The sequence below is a fragment of the Lonchura striata genome, chromosome 4, assembly GCF_046129695.1.
Source record: "Lonchura striata isolate bLonStr1 chromosome 4, bLonStr1.mat, whole genome shotgun sequence".
NCBI lineage: Eukaryota > Metazoa > Chordata > Aves > Passeriformes > Estrildidae > Lonchura > Lonchura striata.
The window spans coordinates 60,982,508-60,999,543 of NC_134606.1; positions in this window are offsets into that span (position 1 = coordinate 60,982,508).

Below are 17,036 nucleotides of genomic sequence, written 5' to 3' on the forward strand. Positions count from 1 at the left end.
GTTCAAAGTGGTAGTGGCTGAGAATTTTCTCTACTTTCAAGAGAAATCCTGACAAAGTCACTACTAGTTTGGAGCCTGTTGTTTTTCTTTTTGCTTGTGCTCTGGCTTCTGCACAAAGCTCTCCTCCTGGAGCATGCCCTTTGCAGATGGAGGTGTGCCATGTATGCCATTTGTATACATTCTGATTTATGTTGTTTGCTGCTTCAGTCTGGTACTCAAAGAAGAATCCTGCCCTAAAAAGCCATAGCAATGTGTGTTCATAGCTTTTCTCCCTGTGGGCCAGGACTAACTTCTAGAAAGCAGTAAACAGTTCTACTAAACCATTTCTGAAAGGACAGACCTGAAGTGGCCAACTCAAGCCTCAAAACCAAGATGACCTTTGGTGATGCATATTGCAAGCCACAGACTGATTTATCTGATTGTGCCGACAACATTCCCAGATCTCATCTGGGAGTGCAATGGTGGGCCAGGGACAGGTGAGGGAAGCAGAGCCACTTCCAGCAAGGATGAATACATGAGGGACAGAACTTGTATACTTGACACATGCAGCATTTGGGGTATGTAATACAACAGGAATGCTATGGAAAGAGAGTGTAATTTTCACATCAGCAGGGAAGACCTAATTTATTCCAGTAAGTGCAGTTACCTGCAGATATTGCTGTAATCCATTGCCCAGCCCACACTAGAGGCATTACAGGAACAAGTAAAGGGAATGGCTTGGAGCACCTGGTCCAGTATGTTATATATATGCAAAGAGTTTGAAGAGTGGCGAAAGTATGCTCAGTGGTATCAGTCCAGCCCACTGGAGATACAGGTACATGATATACAGCCTGGACATGGAAGTGTTAATGAACATTTTCTCACAAAAATCCAAATGGGAACATAAATGGCAGAGACTATACACTGTCTTACTTTGTTCTTATTCTGCAGTTGACAGTTTTAGGTAAGGAAAACTGGATCCACCATTCTCACACTACATGAGTAGTTAAATGATCTACCAATTGATCAACAGGTGACTTTTGAGAATCCTTCATGATTTTATATAGCTAATCATTACCACTCCATGGCAATCTTTGTTGTCCTTAATTCTGTTACCTTTATTTATTACTTGTAAGGGCAGTGGTTCAATACCTTGGAAGTTTTCTTTATATTTCTTTTTCCTTAAAGTAAATCAGCAGGTATGCTCAATTAAAACAGAGGGATGATGAGGAATACACATAGTGCTGGTGGCTACAGGCTGTGCCCTGGGTGGGAGGAATGTCAGGAGCCCCCAGCAAGGGGCTCTGACCATGCCAAGGACTGATTGCTCACCCTGAGACACACCAGGAGCTGATGAACAGCGAGAACACCCCAGACTAAATATCACCACTGGAATGGGCACGCAGACTGTGAAAATGTAAATGTCTGTGAAAGTTATATATATTTACATATACGCTATATATACTGTGAAAGTATAATCCTTTGTTCAAGTTCGCTTGTTGAAAGCACAACTCCAGCTGTTAGGGTGTTGCTGCACCACCATTAAATAACTTTGAGGGTCCAGAAGAGTGGGACATTGCTATGGGAAACCTGGGGTCCAGCCAGCAGGGGAAAGCTGTGTGAGTGTGGGGAGCTGGAACTGCCTTCGGTCCCAGCAGTGACAGCCCGGGCAGCGGGAGTGTGGCTGCCACAGCGGCTCCTGGGCGGCCAGACTGGGAAGTTCCCTTAACAAACTGCGTGCAGGGCAGTGCCGAGCCCCCCAGGCCATTCCCCAGCGCTGGCCCCGGGCTCCCCCGTGCTTCATCCGGGATCCAGAGCCGGCAGCTGCCCGCTAGATGGAGAGCCGGGCGCGCAGGAGCCGCGCGGAGGCCCCAGCGCTCCTGGAGCAGCGGCACATTCCCGCTTCTGTTCTGGGACTCGGCGCTGCTCAGCCGCAGCGGGCACGGGAGAGCAAATGAATTGGCCTCTGGGCTCTGTCGATTTGCGAGCCTTTAGCTGCATTCAGAGCAGGTTACAAAGCTTGTTTCCATAGGCAGGGCTTAGGTTGTACTTCTTGACTTCAACTAGCTGTCCCCCGGTACCAGAAAGTCTTCCCTTCACCCAAGCTAAAAATGACAAAAAGAGAACTTTGCTCAGAGTAAGGGAGTAAAAATTACCACAGGGCCTCACAGGATGATCAAAACAATACATAAAATGTTTTTAAGTATAATGTGGGACTGAAATTGGGATGAGGTTTTAGTATTATAAAAATTAAAAAAAAAATCTTAGTACAATGAGCTACATTTATCTAAAAATGTTTCATTTTCTTTCTATGAAGAAACCTGGAAACAATGTAAGTAATCTGTCAGGGGGGACAACACCCATGCAAATCCATTTCCTTTTTTTTGTTTAAAGCTTATTGACTTTGCTTTACAGATGATAAATGACTTCTCTATGAAATCCTGTTTTTATTCTTTGTGGTAGTCACTATTTTAACTTTGTTATTAATTGCAAAAGATAATCCAAAAGCAAAGTAAAGCAGTTTACCAGACTGAGAACATTAGACTGAAAAGTAGGGGATCAGCCTAGGTTCATAGTGACTGCGCAGCATTCATTTTGTTGCAACGTTGTAAACTTGAAATTATGACTCTTGAGGGAAGGGATGGCACCCATAGCACCTTGCCAGGCTTCAGAGGTGGGGCTGTGTGAGCCCTGAACCTCAATTCAACAAGGCCCAGTGCAAGGCTCTGCAGGTGGGCTGAGGCAATCCCGAGCACAAATGCAGGCTGGGCAGAGAATGCACTGAGAGCAGCCCTGAGGACAAGGACTTGGGGTGCTCATGGAAAAGCAGCACAATATGAGCTTGCAATGTGTGCCCACAGCCCAGAATGCCAAATGTGCCCTGGGCTGCATGCAGAGCAGTGTGGCCAGCAGGGAGAGGGACGGGATGCTGCCCCTCTGCTCTGCTCTGGTGGGATCCCACTCAGAATGCTGTGTCCAGTCCTCGGGTACCCCAGGGCTAATGGCTTTAAATTGAAAGACAGCAGGCTTAGATTAGATATTAGAATGGAATTCCTTACTCTGAGGGTGGTGAGACACTGGCACACATTCCCCAGAGAGGTTGTGGGTGTCCCATCCCTAGAAGTGTTCAAGGCCAGCTTAAAAGGGGCTTTGAACAACCTGTTCTAGGAGCAGGTGTTCCTGCCCATGGCAGGGGAACTGGAACTAGATCAGTTACAATGCTGTAAATTAAGCAATTGGTATATTTTCACAGCATAGCATATGTGGATTGTTTGGGGCAAGGACTGAGGAAAACACATGTTATCAGTTACCTCACAGCTTTGGGTGAGTTCTAGCATGATTACATTTTTGTTGGCTTTCAAATGCTGTAATCATGGTTGTAACTTCCATATTTCAGGGTATATAATGCTTCCACTATTGCCTGTATGATGCTTTGTTTCTGGGTACAAAACACTTCCAGCTGCTGTGACTTTGCTTTCAAAACAGGCACTGTTTTTGCACACCACTAAAGCGATTGCCACTGATGGTTTTGGAGGGTTTTTAAGAACCAGGAAGGAGAGAAACTCCTTTCTCCAGCATTGTCTGTCTAGCTGGTCTCTACTAGGTATGAAGAGTCCCAAGGTACTGCACTGACTATAAAATTAGAGGAAAATGGTGAGGTATGTGAAGTACTTTGTAACTATTTCACATGGTCAAAGTCCATGACCAGCTATAATCTGATCTGAGGAATGAGGAATAATCACTTTCTTAGTTTCTACTGCCTTGCCTTGTACATTTCTGTTGGATGTGGCATTTTGTCGTGACCCTGAATAGTTTGTGGCATTATAGACAGAATTATGGTTAGGTTTGTGTCCTTTGAATTAGCATGCTTATTATCTGAAAATAGACAACTGTTGTGATGTATTTCTACTTTTCAGTAATGGATAAAACCAGGGAGTAGTGAGAGTTTCTTTCAAATTCTCATAATCTTTGTAAGATGTCTTGTTACTTGAATATGCTCCCAGCCTGTGCTATTTCCATTGTTGTAATCTTTTTGAAGGGCTGAAAATCCAGATCTGCCTTGGTAAACCTCCTTTACCAGCAGCTTGTCAATAGCTTTGATCTGTGGGGTTTTGCTGATGGAGCTCAATACCTGCTCCCATCACCTGAGGGCATCTTCTCTGATCAGATGCTTTTTTCTTCCATGCAGAATAAAGATTACCAGCCAGGGGAGGATTAGCAGAGAGGGTAAGATTATGAATTTCCTGGAGGCTATTGGGGAATTCAGGATGCACAGCCAGCCAGAGGGGCTAATGCAGTATGCATGACCTAAGAAGGGGTATTTGCACTGTAGGGGTAACTGAAGACCCAAGACAGGATCATAAGGATTTTTTGTTGCCACTTGCAAAAGTTGCTCCAACTTTCACAGTGAAAAAAATACCTATTCCAATTTTACACTGAATTTTTATGTGTGGTTTTTAGCTGAAATTTGCCTTTGTATTGTAAGTGCTGTTTCTCCTCTTTGTGGCAGATGTAAGTTGATGGGAGTTGATCACTGGACTAGGAGTTCACATTAATTTTGGGCTCATCCATAGGCTGGCTATTCTGTCAGTATTCCCAGGGAAAATATATCAAAACAGTAATGTGATTCACTCAAAAAAAGAACTACAGGATGGGAATGTATCAGTGCAGGTCAATATGACTTAAAGGGAAACAGGTGCTGGCATACAAGCTAAGTAGGGCTGAAAAAAGTAACTGTGCAGGGGACAAGAGGTACCCAGCTTCACAGGTGCTTGTGATTTGCCAGATCTGGCTGTTCAGAGCTGACAGGATAAGAGTTAGCAAACTGATGTCATCCTAGCTGTTGATTAAGGAATCCTTATCAGCTGGGACTTTTTGTTAGAGACAGCCTTAGTTCAGCATTTCTGTTTGCAGTCTGCATTAAATAGCTAATGGAATGGTGTTTGTGGGTGCTGTGTTACAGTGAAGGCAGACTGGTAAGGCAAGGCAGTCCATGTGGAGGGAGTAATTAATGCAAAATAGTGCTTGAAATGGCTGCATGCAAATTAGACACAGGTGTGTCAGTATTTCATTGCTTTTTGTGTTGCATATTGGTACTGGATTAAGCCATTAAGAGAAATAAGCCTGAAATATTTGTATATGTTTTTAAAGCTGTGTTAAAACGTGTGGACAATAGGGTAAAGTGTGGTCAGACTGATTTTAAAAAAGGTGAATTATTTTTAGGGAGGACCTGAAGAATTTAGGCTGTTGAGTTCTCTCAGAAGCCCATAGAGTGGCTAACTATGCTTTTTCTTCCATGCAAAACATATTCACTGAACTAGGGTGAGAGGTGCAATAACAAATGGGTAAAAAATGAAAATATGCAACTGTAATGAGCAAAGCAGTTCCTCAGAGCAGGAATTCAACTCTGGAACCAAGCTCTGGAACTGTTGAAGGACAAGGGTAGGCTTCCACTGCTTTGCTGTCTTGAAATCCAGAATGGCTGCCTGGGAAGTGGCTTAGTCAGTTAATACTGGCTGAGTTTAGTCCAAAGGCAACAGTGCAACTCAAGGGTCTGACCTACAGGAGGACACACACCATGACCTAAAGGTCTGTTCAAGCCTGAAGCTTTTTCAATCTGTCAAGTGATTTGAAGGTGAAAAGACTTGTACCTTACCCAGTTCTGCACAGCAGCTGTGCTGTAGCCTTTAATTGTTTTTATTCTGTGATGCTTGTATTTGAGGCAGAACTGCATCAGAAATTTATGACCAGACAACAAAGCAATCAAATAATAACTGCACTAACTTTTGGGTCTGGGTGGAAGGGTACATTCTGTTTTCCAATAAGGTAATCACATTTCATCTGACAGTTTGACTTTAACTAATGGAATACATATTTAAATTCCTTGATCAGAAAGTGAGATGCTAGAGGATCTATTGCCACATGTGAAGCACTCTGCTGTTGCTTGCCTTACTTAAGTCAGGAAAACATTTTCCTGGGAGTTACCAAACATGGGTGAAAAGCTAATAACAGCTGTGCCTTTGCCTTCTAGTGAGAGACATCGACATTAGAGCTGATGAGTGACCCAGCTGGATACTTGGGGAGAATCAAAGGGCAGGTGGGTGATTTTCAAATCAGACTGCCCTACCTTGCAGGTGGGTGGGCTCTTGTGAGCAGAGTGGTGGGGTTGTTCAGAAATGCCTTCTGCTGACAGCTAGAGTCTGTGGCATTTGGCTCGTCCTGAATATGACTTACAGGCTGATGCTGGTCATGAAATCCCATCAGCACACTGCCTCCTGGCATGAATGTGGACAGCCTTTGGGAGACAGATGGGTAAAAGGCCTCCAAAGGACACAGATTGGATTATCACTTGTAGTACTTCATCACATGCTGGACTCTTGCATAATTTTTAATTGAAAAAGATGACTGACAATTCAATTACACATCCTGCTGTGCAGGCATTCCATTTCATAGCCAGTTGTTCCTCTTTGCCCAAGGATGAATCTGGTTTTACCCTGATGTCAGTTTTGTTGCCTTGTGACCATTAATCTCATTGCCAAGCTGTTGCATGCAGCAGCCTGTGCAGAGGAATCCTACTGGAAACTGCAGCTGGTTGGAAGAGGAGGTATGGCAGAAAACTCCCTTGTATCAAAGCGTTTCTTATAAACCCACCTGTGCTGAGAGCAGGCACTGGGGATGCTTAGGTGTGTTTATGCATGTTGTGGGAGCTGGAACAAAGCAATATGCTCATTCCTGATGACTTGTTTTTGCTCAAGTGTTTAGGAGCAAGATACCAGCCAGCTGCTACCTGCTCCTGAGGGTCTAAAACAATTCTGGTAGTTAAGAGATGTTTAAAGGTGTTCCATGTGCTCCTCCAAGCTTGTTGTTTGCCACACTTGTAGAGCTGTCAGGCAGTTTCTTCCATTGTTGACATTCTGCAATTGCTTCTGGCTGCTATCAGCATTGATTGTGGTATTAGTTTGTACTTAAAGAGGTGGGAATCTGTGCAAGTGGTTGGCTTTTCTTTCTCACCCATAGCTGGCAATCAATTCTTAAGCTGCTGTGCCTAGAACAAATCACTGCATTGAAATATGTTCCATTTTGGTAGGAAGCCCTTTGTACTTAATGGATTGATTTATCCTGAGAGCACCGGGGAGCCAGCTTAGCGTTTCTACATGTTAGATAGAGTCCATGGGAAAGGAATCTGTTACCTCACATTTTAAGGGCTTCAGAAATGAAACCCTGATTCTATCTCACAGCAAGTGTAACTAGGTTGCTAGTTTTGGGGGTTCACCAGTTGTTTTGTGTGCTAGGTGCTGTTATAAACCTGTCCTATGCCTTTCATGTGGCTGGGATCTGGCTCTGGATGGGTTAGAGTTGCAACCCTGGCAGCCCAGTGTGCCCCATTTTCCAGTGTAACAGCTGTAAGGATGTCCCAAAGTGCTACAGGTGTCCAAGATTAACAATGACTGCTCCTAGTGGGGAGTCCCTGAGAAGGAGATGCCAGCTTGAGTTAGCAGAACTGTACTTCTGATGTCTGGTGTTGCATGGAAAGGGGGAACATTTTGACAGGAATTCCACAGAAGTATGGTGACATGGGCCTGTTTCTGGGCAGGTGAGAAATCTCTGAATGAAATTAGCTCATAAGGCTAATGCATGTGCAGCTGAAGCACCTTAGGAAACCCAAGTGAAAATACCCTGTCAGGATACCTGATAGTAAAAATAGTCACTGTAAAAATGGCACCAGTTTTAGTACCTAAAATATTTTCTGAGCTATACCCCATTAAAAGTTATCCTTTAAACAGTTTAGTTGTTTTGGGGGGGGCATGTCTTGAAGAACCAGTGGTGTGTTATTATTTCAGCTTGTGATAAGGGCTTTTCTTTATTGCCTTGCACAGGGTATGTTTTATTCATGTTTTCCACACCGTTGGTTTTTGTTTCCTGGAAATTGCTGCTGTGCACGGTGACCTGGAGAGCTGCTGCATCTCCACACCTGTGAGGCTGAAATGGCTGGGTAGCTTCCCTTAATGAGCAGCTGAGTCCCACAATGGAAGTTTCCACTCAAGGACCCAGCAAGCTGCTCTGGCACCTTTCTCAGTCCATCAGACAGTGGCTCCTGTGGCACCTGGGAGTGAGTGGCAAGAGAGGAAGCTGTGACAGCCCTCGCTGCTTTGGGTTTTGCCTTGTGACAGTCAGGCGGCAAAAAGCAGATTTCAGTTTCAGACTGATGTTTTCCCCCAGTGTCTGTGCTCGAAAGGGTTTGTGCCATAGACATATCCAAGCCACACAGTGGGGACAAGCTGGGTAAAACAGGCTGTGCTGGATTCTGGGGTTTTGTACCTAACCTGTCACAGGCTTTGTGCTCACCTCAGTTAAGTCTTGCTTTCATGTCTCTTAACTGTCCTATGTCATAATCAGTTTTTGTGCATGGCTAATTAGGGGCTTTAGTGTTTTCAAAATGTACAAGCTGCTTTCTCCATGTGTGCTGGTTTTGGCTGGGGTAGAGTTGATTTTCTCCACAGTAGCAGACATGGGGGCCTGTGTTTTGGATTTGTGCTGAACACACTGCTGATAACACAGGGATGTTTTGGTTACTGCTGAGCAGGGCTTGTACAACATCAAGGCCTTCTCTGTTTCTTGTACTGCCCCTGCCAGTGAGGATGCTGGAGGGGCACAAGGATTTGGGAGGGGACACACAGTCAGGAGAATTGACCCCAGCTGACCCAAGGGATATTCCAGACCATATGGCATCATGCTTAGCACATAAATCTAGTGGAAGATGAAGGAATGTTCTCATGGACATCCCTCTTCTTGAACTCTTTTCTTGTGTTCTACAGTGCTGAACAACCAATTTGCTACCTGAGTACCAGCAACAGAACATTCTCAGACACTTGCTACTTTGTCACATGGATCATTCTTGATGTGCTCTGCAGCTGGTGTCCTTTGCTGCTCCTAATCTGTGCTGAGCACTTTTAAGCTCCTAAGGACACCCAGTGAGTCAAAGTGGTGTCATAGTTTATTTCCAGTGTTAAGATAGAGAAAGCATCATTTGCTAAACACAAGAGCCTCCTTCTAGCGCTTTAGGGGTTGTCAGTAAAAACCTAGGGGTTGTTGAGCTGAGGCTACATACTTAAACATACTCAATGAAGAATTTTTCTTGAAAACCTGATTTCTCCTCTATCAGAAGTCTTGGTGGTGGTTTGTGTCAAAAAAAAAAAAAAAAAAAAGCTACCTTACCTGAATTAGGATTCCCAAGTACCAGAGAGGAAAGCCACACAAGAGGTGTCCCAAATGAGCTTAGTGTGGCCTGCAGCGTGGTCAGGGAGCAAGGGTGCTTTTCACAGAGCATTGCCTATTGCTCTCTGTGCATAACTAATCATCCAGCCTCCTGAAGTTGAGAAACACATAACATGTTTGCCAGGGATTATTTTTGTTAGCTCAAAAATGCCCTGCAGGGATTTCCCCACCGTTGGAGGACAAGCTGTTGAATTATGTCCATGGTGGTACCTTCTGGGTTTAAAATACCCTAGAGGAAGGCTTGAGAGGAGGCTGAACCTGAGTGGTTTTGTTCCAATACCTGGAGGTGGGAATTACTCTTTGCTCTTCCACTGATTTCCCTTTAGGAAAGAACAAGTAGCAGTGTATTACTAAGATCTGCTTAGACATGAGAAATTGTAAAATGCAGCCAAGATTATGTAAAAGTTTAGGATCCCTTGGGGGGCTGAATTTTTCAGGCTCACTAGGTTTGGAGATGATTCTTGGGAGCAGTAGCCTGAAGCTATGATGGGAGGCCACATAAAACCTTTGCCTGTCCAGGCAAATGAGTCCCATAGTATTTCTCAAGGGGAAAAATGCAACCTGATCCAACAGTCCCTTGGTGTCAGTGGTTCAGGGAAGGGAGGAAGGACATGGACCAGTGCCTTGTACCTTTAATTTACAAACCAGCTAATAGGAGCCCACCTGAATCAGGGTTTCTGAGAAGCAGAGAGGGCAGCCAAATGTGAGTTGTCCCAAACCACCTCAGTGTGGCCTGCAGGGTGCTCAGGGAGCAAGGATGATTCTCATACAGCATTGCCCATTGCACTGTGTGGGTAGTTAACCATCCAGTCTCCTAAAGCTGAGAAACACCTGAGAAAAGTGTTCACCTTCTGAGATGTGTGGGGCACCTTTTGCCCAGGTGAGTGTTGGCTATCCTGCTTGCCTATGGAGGGAGCCATCCTGCCTGGGATGTTGTGTGCTTACACCACCTTTAGACAGCATTCATTGGACAGGAGAAATTCTATTCAGAGCACTGTCCCTCATACCATAACAGCCACATGACCCCAAGGGTTAACCCTTCCTCTGACAGTGATTCAGGCTGTGCCAATGGAATAACTTCTTGTTTGGAGATTGAAATGAGCCACAGATTGCTCACATGAATGGAAATTGTGGTGTTGATGGTAAAAAATCCAGTGTAACTAACACGTGATAATATAAAAGGGCAAAAAAGATAATTTATACATGTCAGAACAAAAAAAAAAAAATGTACAAAAAAGAAGTTGCTTCTTCTTGTATATGTTTCTGGGTAGAATTTTGTGGGGTTGCCCTTGGCTGCTGTCTGCAGTAAACACTTTACTGAGAAAGAGCCACTGGTACTCAGTGATTCCCAAGACTGTGATTTAACACAAGTAAGTTTTGCTAAGGACTATTGGTCTTTCCTTATTATTGAAATATCCTTCCCCCCTTCCATTTTAGGTGATGTAATTTATCAGCAGCACTGGCAGTGTCAGAAATCCTGGGAAGGCCTGGTTGCAAGGAGATCTTTGAAGTAGCAATATAGAAAATGTATATAATTTAGCCTGAAGCAGGTGCTTGTTTTCAGCTGAAACCTTCCCAGCAGCTCTTTGTCAAAGGCAAGGTGCAGCCTCTGGTGCTGCCTGTGAGCTCAGTTGCCTCAGGATTGTGGCACAGCATTAACACAAACCTTGTCTCACAGTAACAATAGGAAATCATCTTCTCTATCTGGTGTAATACAGACTTTCCTGCAGTCATGGAGTAGCAAGTAATAAACAGCGCTGAGGGCTGTTGTAAAGAAGACGGTGATCTCTTATCTTGAGATTAAGGTTTTGTTTTCCTTGCAGAAACTGTCTCAAAGCTTGTAGCTGGAGAAACTGTTGTGTTACTTCTTCAAAATGTGCCACGGTTACCATTGCTTATGACTGAGGAAAGTAGGATGCAGTTGTTCTGTCTGTGATGGAGTGGGAGCCACAGAAAAGGGGACAAGAATGTGCAGAGACTGTTCCCTTTTCCCTTGCATCTTCCATCAGGTGTATGGGCTTAATTATGTAGCTATTAGAAAATATATGGAATTGGCATTCCAGCTAAGGATGTACAGAATGATTCAGTGTGCTTTCAACATCTATGCTGTAAAAAATGGGGTGGCTGGAGCAGGGAAATGAACTGAGGAGAGCAGGATATGAGCCAGATATTAGGGATTTATCTGAAATTCTGCGAGTTTGAGGATAGAATGTGTGTTGGCAGGGTGCATTCTTGAGACATACAGCAGCAGCTTTGCCTGGATATCCCTCCCAGTACAAACCACTGTGTTTACAGAGGTCAGTGGTGTTGGGCTTATCATTGGAATTTTAACTGTGAAATTTGTGCTGTTGTTACCTCACTGGTTCTGAGCATGGGGGTCCTGCAGACACAGGTTGGAATGAAGGAATCCAAACAAGGTGAAGGCCATTTCTCAATAAAATGGTGCTAATGAAGTGTCCTGCTGGTCTCTACTGTTCTTCTATTTACCCAAATGCCATTTATTACCATGTTTTCCCAGCCTGACTGTGTGAAAGCTGAGTAGGGACTGTCTCTGCTCTTTAAAACTGCTACAAATCTGTTAGACTGTACATATCATGGATCTAAATATACATTTAGGTAAAATATATAACACAGCTGCTAGGCAGTTTATTTTCACCAGTGGAAAGACTATATTTCAAAAGAGTGGTGAAATGTCAAGTGAATTATGGGGTTTGTCTCCTTACTTGTAAAAATAAATTGTATATTCTATAATCTGAACCAGACTATGTTTTAATTATGCACTGTTTAGCTTTGATTTACTAGGCAGGTTATCTAGAGGCCAAAACACTAGCAGATATATTGTAGTAAGCCTGGAATGACTTAAAGGGCAAGCATTAGACTGAGTAATTCATTTTGAACAAGCTATCATAGGTTTTTTTGGTAGGCTTTTTCATCTTTTGCCTCCAAGCTTAACTCTTTTGTAGATTACTGTAACTTAATTTCTGCTTTATAATTTGATTGTTAATTATCAACCCTGTTGGTCCTGCATATAGTTTATCCTCATAGGGGTCTGCAGCAATAGATGTAATTGAACTTGTCTATGCAGGACTTTTAGCTAATTGACTGCTTTTTCTTGTGGAGAGCTGAGTCTGGAAAGATAAGCCACAGGCACTGGTGTTTCAGTGAAACGTGCATAGCACACAATGGGAGATGCTCACTGAAGTCTCATGTTACTGGTAGCAACACTGATGTCTAATCTTCCTAGATATATGATACTCCAGCCAGACTCCAGAGATTTTACCCTCTGGTCTTTGTATCATGCTTGAATTTTGTGTTCAAACAAATGCCAGAAGTTTCTGCAGAGCAGGATGCGTTTTGAACCGGACAAGCATTTCTTATCAGTGGATTGAGTGTTTGTGGTCAGTGATGAACAATTGGGTTTGACGTTCTCCTGCATGCTGGTCATGGATTCTGACAGCATGCTGAGAGATGCTGTCAGTAGGATTGCAATGTTACAGTAACAACTCAGCCCTTAAAATGGCAATGGAAATGGTTAGTTGGGATTAGTAAAGATAAGAGCTGAGAAATGCTGACTGTAAAAATCACCTGTTAACATCCCCAATCTGGACATCAAATCTAGTAGGTTTGATTAAATCTATTAAATACAAGGGCTAAAAAACTGATATTAGACCAGAATCTCTGTGTAAAGAATACAGTGAACTTACCTAGTGTAAAGTAAAACAACAGCAACATGGGGATGGTCTGGGCTGATGTCTCGGAAGGTTTTCTGATGGCAGATGTTTCAAACAAAAGCAAGGAGATGCTAACTTCACTAGAAAGCACTTTAGAGAAAATGCTACATCAGTAACTGGGCAGCAGTGGATCAAACTGCAGACAGAACAACAGCCCAAAGTTAGTGAGCACTGGTACTGTGCTGGAAGAACGACTACTGCTCTCATATCGAATGATGCTCTAGCCTAACCCTGCTTCCTTCTGGGATCTTAAGTAGTTTTAGCCTGTTTGATAACTCTGCTGTAAAATGGACATATGTGCATTCAACTTGTGTACTGACATATGTGCATTCAAAGTGGTTTCTTGACATGTGATCAGGTGCTGCAAAAGCAAACTGGTATTTGTCAGTGAGCAGTGGGACTGGGTTTGTTCACTTGGATTTGTAAGATTGTTTACCTAAGTTAGATTTTTGAGTTGCTTTTTGACTTAGATCAGTAAAAAGTTTATAAAAAGGTGTCAGATCTATCTGAAGAATTATATAAGTAGATAGCAAATTTCTCAGGAGTAGTGCTCTGTACTCTAAGCTCTCCCAAAGTATGTAGCACCCATTAATAGTTGTTTGCAGTACTGGATCAGAACAGCATCTGCCTCACACCATGACTGTGGTTTCTAAATTAAGTCAGGGAAGAAAATTTGGCCCTACTCCTCAAATAGCCTTTTTGTATTTCACAGTCAAATAGCCCCAGTTTAAAGAAACCCCATAACTAGCAAAACTGGGTGGAACTCTTAATTCACCCACTTTGCCTAACAGTACATGCTGAATGTAGTGACCCTGCTATAAACAGTACCAGAGTCCAAAGTAAAGGACATGCTTTTTTAATCCATTCCTGTAGTTAGCATGCACTGGAAGGTTGTGGAGAGCTAGATGAATTAAATTCTTCACAGGGCTAGAGCTGCACTTGATTAGTTTTTATCAGTAAGTTTTTAATTATTACCTTGTCACTTACACCAAATTTGCCAACAGGCTTCAGTGAGCCTGTGCATTGCACTGCAGCTGCTGAATGTAGCACAACATGGTTTATCTTGTAGGTCTGTCAGAGGGGTTTTTATTCTTTGAATGAATATCAAGTTGTATATGGAACTTTAGAAGCATGTGTTTAAATTTTTTTCTTTTGTTTCAAAGTAATATGTTAGAGTGAAAACTCTACCAGTTGAGAAACATCTTTTACCATCAAGAAGCGAGGCTGTGTTCACTGCCTCTTAATGTCATGGGAGCTTCCTAGATTTTTTTTTAAAATTTTGGCTATTGTGGTGGATACTTGCTGTTATAACCATGTGATCAGCTGCTGTTTAGGCAAATTATAGACAAGTATAGAAAGAATGGTTGCACATCTCAGAAAAGGAAGAAATAGAAACAGGGTAGCTAGTTAAAATGATGTCAAGTAGAAGGGAGGGCTGATGAAAGATACTGAAAGCTGAAGTATAGAGAAATATTTATGGGAAATAGGACGAGAGAAATACAGCCCTCTGCCTGATGACTAAAAAATTATCTGTTGTCTCTGTAATACTACCCTGTCTGTGGCCTGAAAATCACCATTTGTTACTTGGCAATCTATTTCTCACAGAATTTCTTCTCCTGAGCTAAAACTGAGTGAATATTTGTATCTGTCTGCATCATACATTTATTTTCTTGCTGTGAACAAGTATCTAAGGTAAATTTGTAATCTGTGTCCAAGCACAACAATTAAACAGGCAGAAGTAGAAAGTCACTCTGTAGAGAGAGCTGTCTCAGAAAGAAGTGGATTTTTATCTTGTAAAAGCTTCAGCAGTGCATCGGAGGCTGCAACTTGCACTTTATTGCTTCACGTGACTGTACCTACTCTGGTTTCCTGGGCATAATTTGATCCAATTAAAAAATTGCAAAGTTTTCACAGCAAATGGCATTACTTGACTGAGGTTTTGCACTTGCTTAACTTTAAAGGCCAGTGTAGATTTTCTGGGTCACAGAAGAATCAGATGCTCTGCAGTACCCAGCCTGGGTTTGCTCTTTGCTTGATGCTAAGTATGAGAGAGTAAACCAGGCAGTGATCACAAGGGGTAATTCTGTGTACTGCAGGAATTTTGCAGGAATTTGGGAGGTCAGGTGGCATGATCACATCTGTTTCTTTTAGATTTGAAATCAAAGAATCCATAAGTTGGAGGAAACAAAAGCATTCCACTTGCTCATCAAGACTGACATTTCAAATTTGCATATCCAAATGTAGCCATTGAAATTCTCCATTTTGTGGTCATGGTTTCAGAAACTGAAATATTTAACATCTGTTAACATGAATGCAGCTTAAGCATTTGCACAGCTGGGGATCATGCCATATATGAAACTTGGGTGTAATCTTGAAGAAAAGAAAACTGATAATTTCCACTTAGCTGCATTAAAAAGAAGTCCTGTTTTCAAGAGTTGTAGTGTTTTTCTAAATAAATGTTGCTGGGTTGTTGGATGTGTGGCTGCTTTTTGTACCCTTTTATAAATGACTTACATGCCACAAAATACACCTATTAACCTGCACTTGATGGAATAACCAAATAAAGTTTAAAAAGCTGTATTACAAAGATTGTTATCTATGTAGGCTGGTTGCTTTACATTCTGGTTTACTTGAACACTGTTGGATGATACAAATGTGGTATTACTTGTGGCTTATCTGAATAGGATTATCAGAGCTTTCTAGCAATTACTTCCAGCTGTTTCAAAGATAAGTGTGAGAAATGGAAAGCTGTGGAGAAATGTTGGATGCAGATATGCAAACTCTTCAGGCCCTGCCTAATAAATACTAAGTGTGAATGTAAACAGTGCTGCTTTGAGGGTATATAACAAGGATTTTGGGAATGGTACTTTGTGGTAAATATACTGACTGCAGGCAGAGAGAAGATTAATTGTATCTGTAAAAGAAGTAATTGCAATATCAGAAAAAAAAGCAGTTCTAGCACTTCCTATTAGTGAGGTTTCCTGACTCTTTAGTAATGTATGGTAGAATGACACAAAGAATCCAATTTCTCATTTGCTGCTACAATTCCTGAGGGTAGAAAAACTTTTTTTTTGCAAGTAATACTTTCCTATCTAAAGGAATACATTGAACTGGGTGCTTCAGTGCCTTGTTTCGATCCCTGTTTTGATAGATGGAAGACAAACCACAGAAAGTACCAGAAATGAAATTAAGTGAAAATGAGCACTGCTTAAACAACACCAGGCACTGCATCTTAAACTGTAGAGAGGAGTCTAAGGGTTGTGCAGTCTCCTGTGTCCATGGTTTTATGCTATGCAGGAGTTAGAGGTGTGAAGTCCCAACTGGACTGCTGCTGGGGCCCCTGGAGGCAGGGAGCAGAGTTATTCCAGCTGAGCATCTGCTACGTAGCTGAAAGAGCAAAGAAAAAAATGCTGTTCATGCACTTGCTGATATTGATTATTATTGATTTAGCAGCATCCAGTGCCTCAATAATTCAGTGACATAAAACAAGTAAATTAATGACACCTTATTTACAGGCACATCTTGCCAGGGGCCAAATGCAAATCATCCCTGGTCTTTTAGCCCCTTCAAAAGCTGGGCAAGTCATTCTCTCAGTCTGCTGATTATCTCAGGAAAATTTCCAGGGCTGTCCAAGTTGTAGTAGAAGCTGCTTCCAATCACACTGGAAAGAAGGCAAGTGCAAGGACATGCAGTCCAAGACCAGCTGATGTTCAACAGGCAGGTGTCAGGCTCACCTTCCATAGGCTTTTTCTTGTGTCTAACTGTATGTGAATGTTCCTGTCAATATTCTTAAGCTTAAGGATATATATATATATATTTAAATTGGTAAACAGGACAACATTCATAAAGGTTTTTACAAGAGAGGATAACAATTTGGTCTTTAATCAGAAACTTAGCCCTAGTAGTGTTTTCAACTCTGGAAAAAGTTCTAGAATATAACCAAAATAGTTGTAGTACAAACTGCAAATTTCCTTTGAAAGAGAATAAATGATCTATTAAAATGTTTTTTCACAATATATTAAAAACCAAAACAAGAAAACCCAGAAAGTT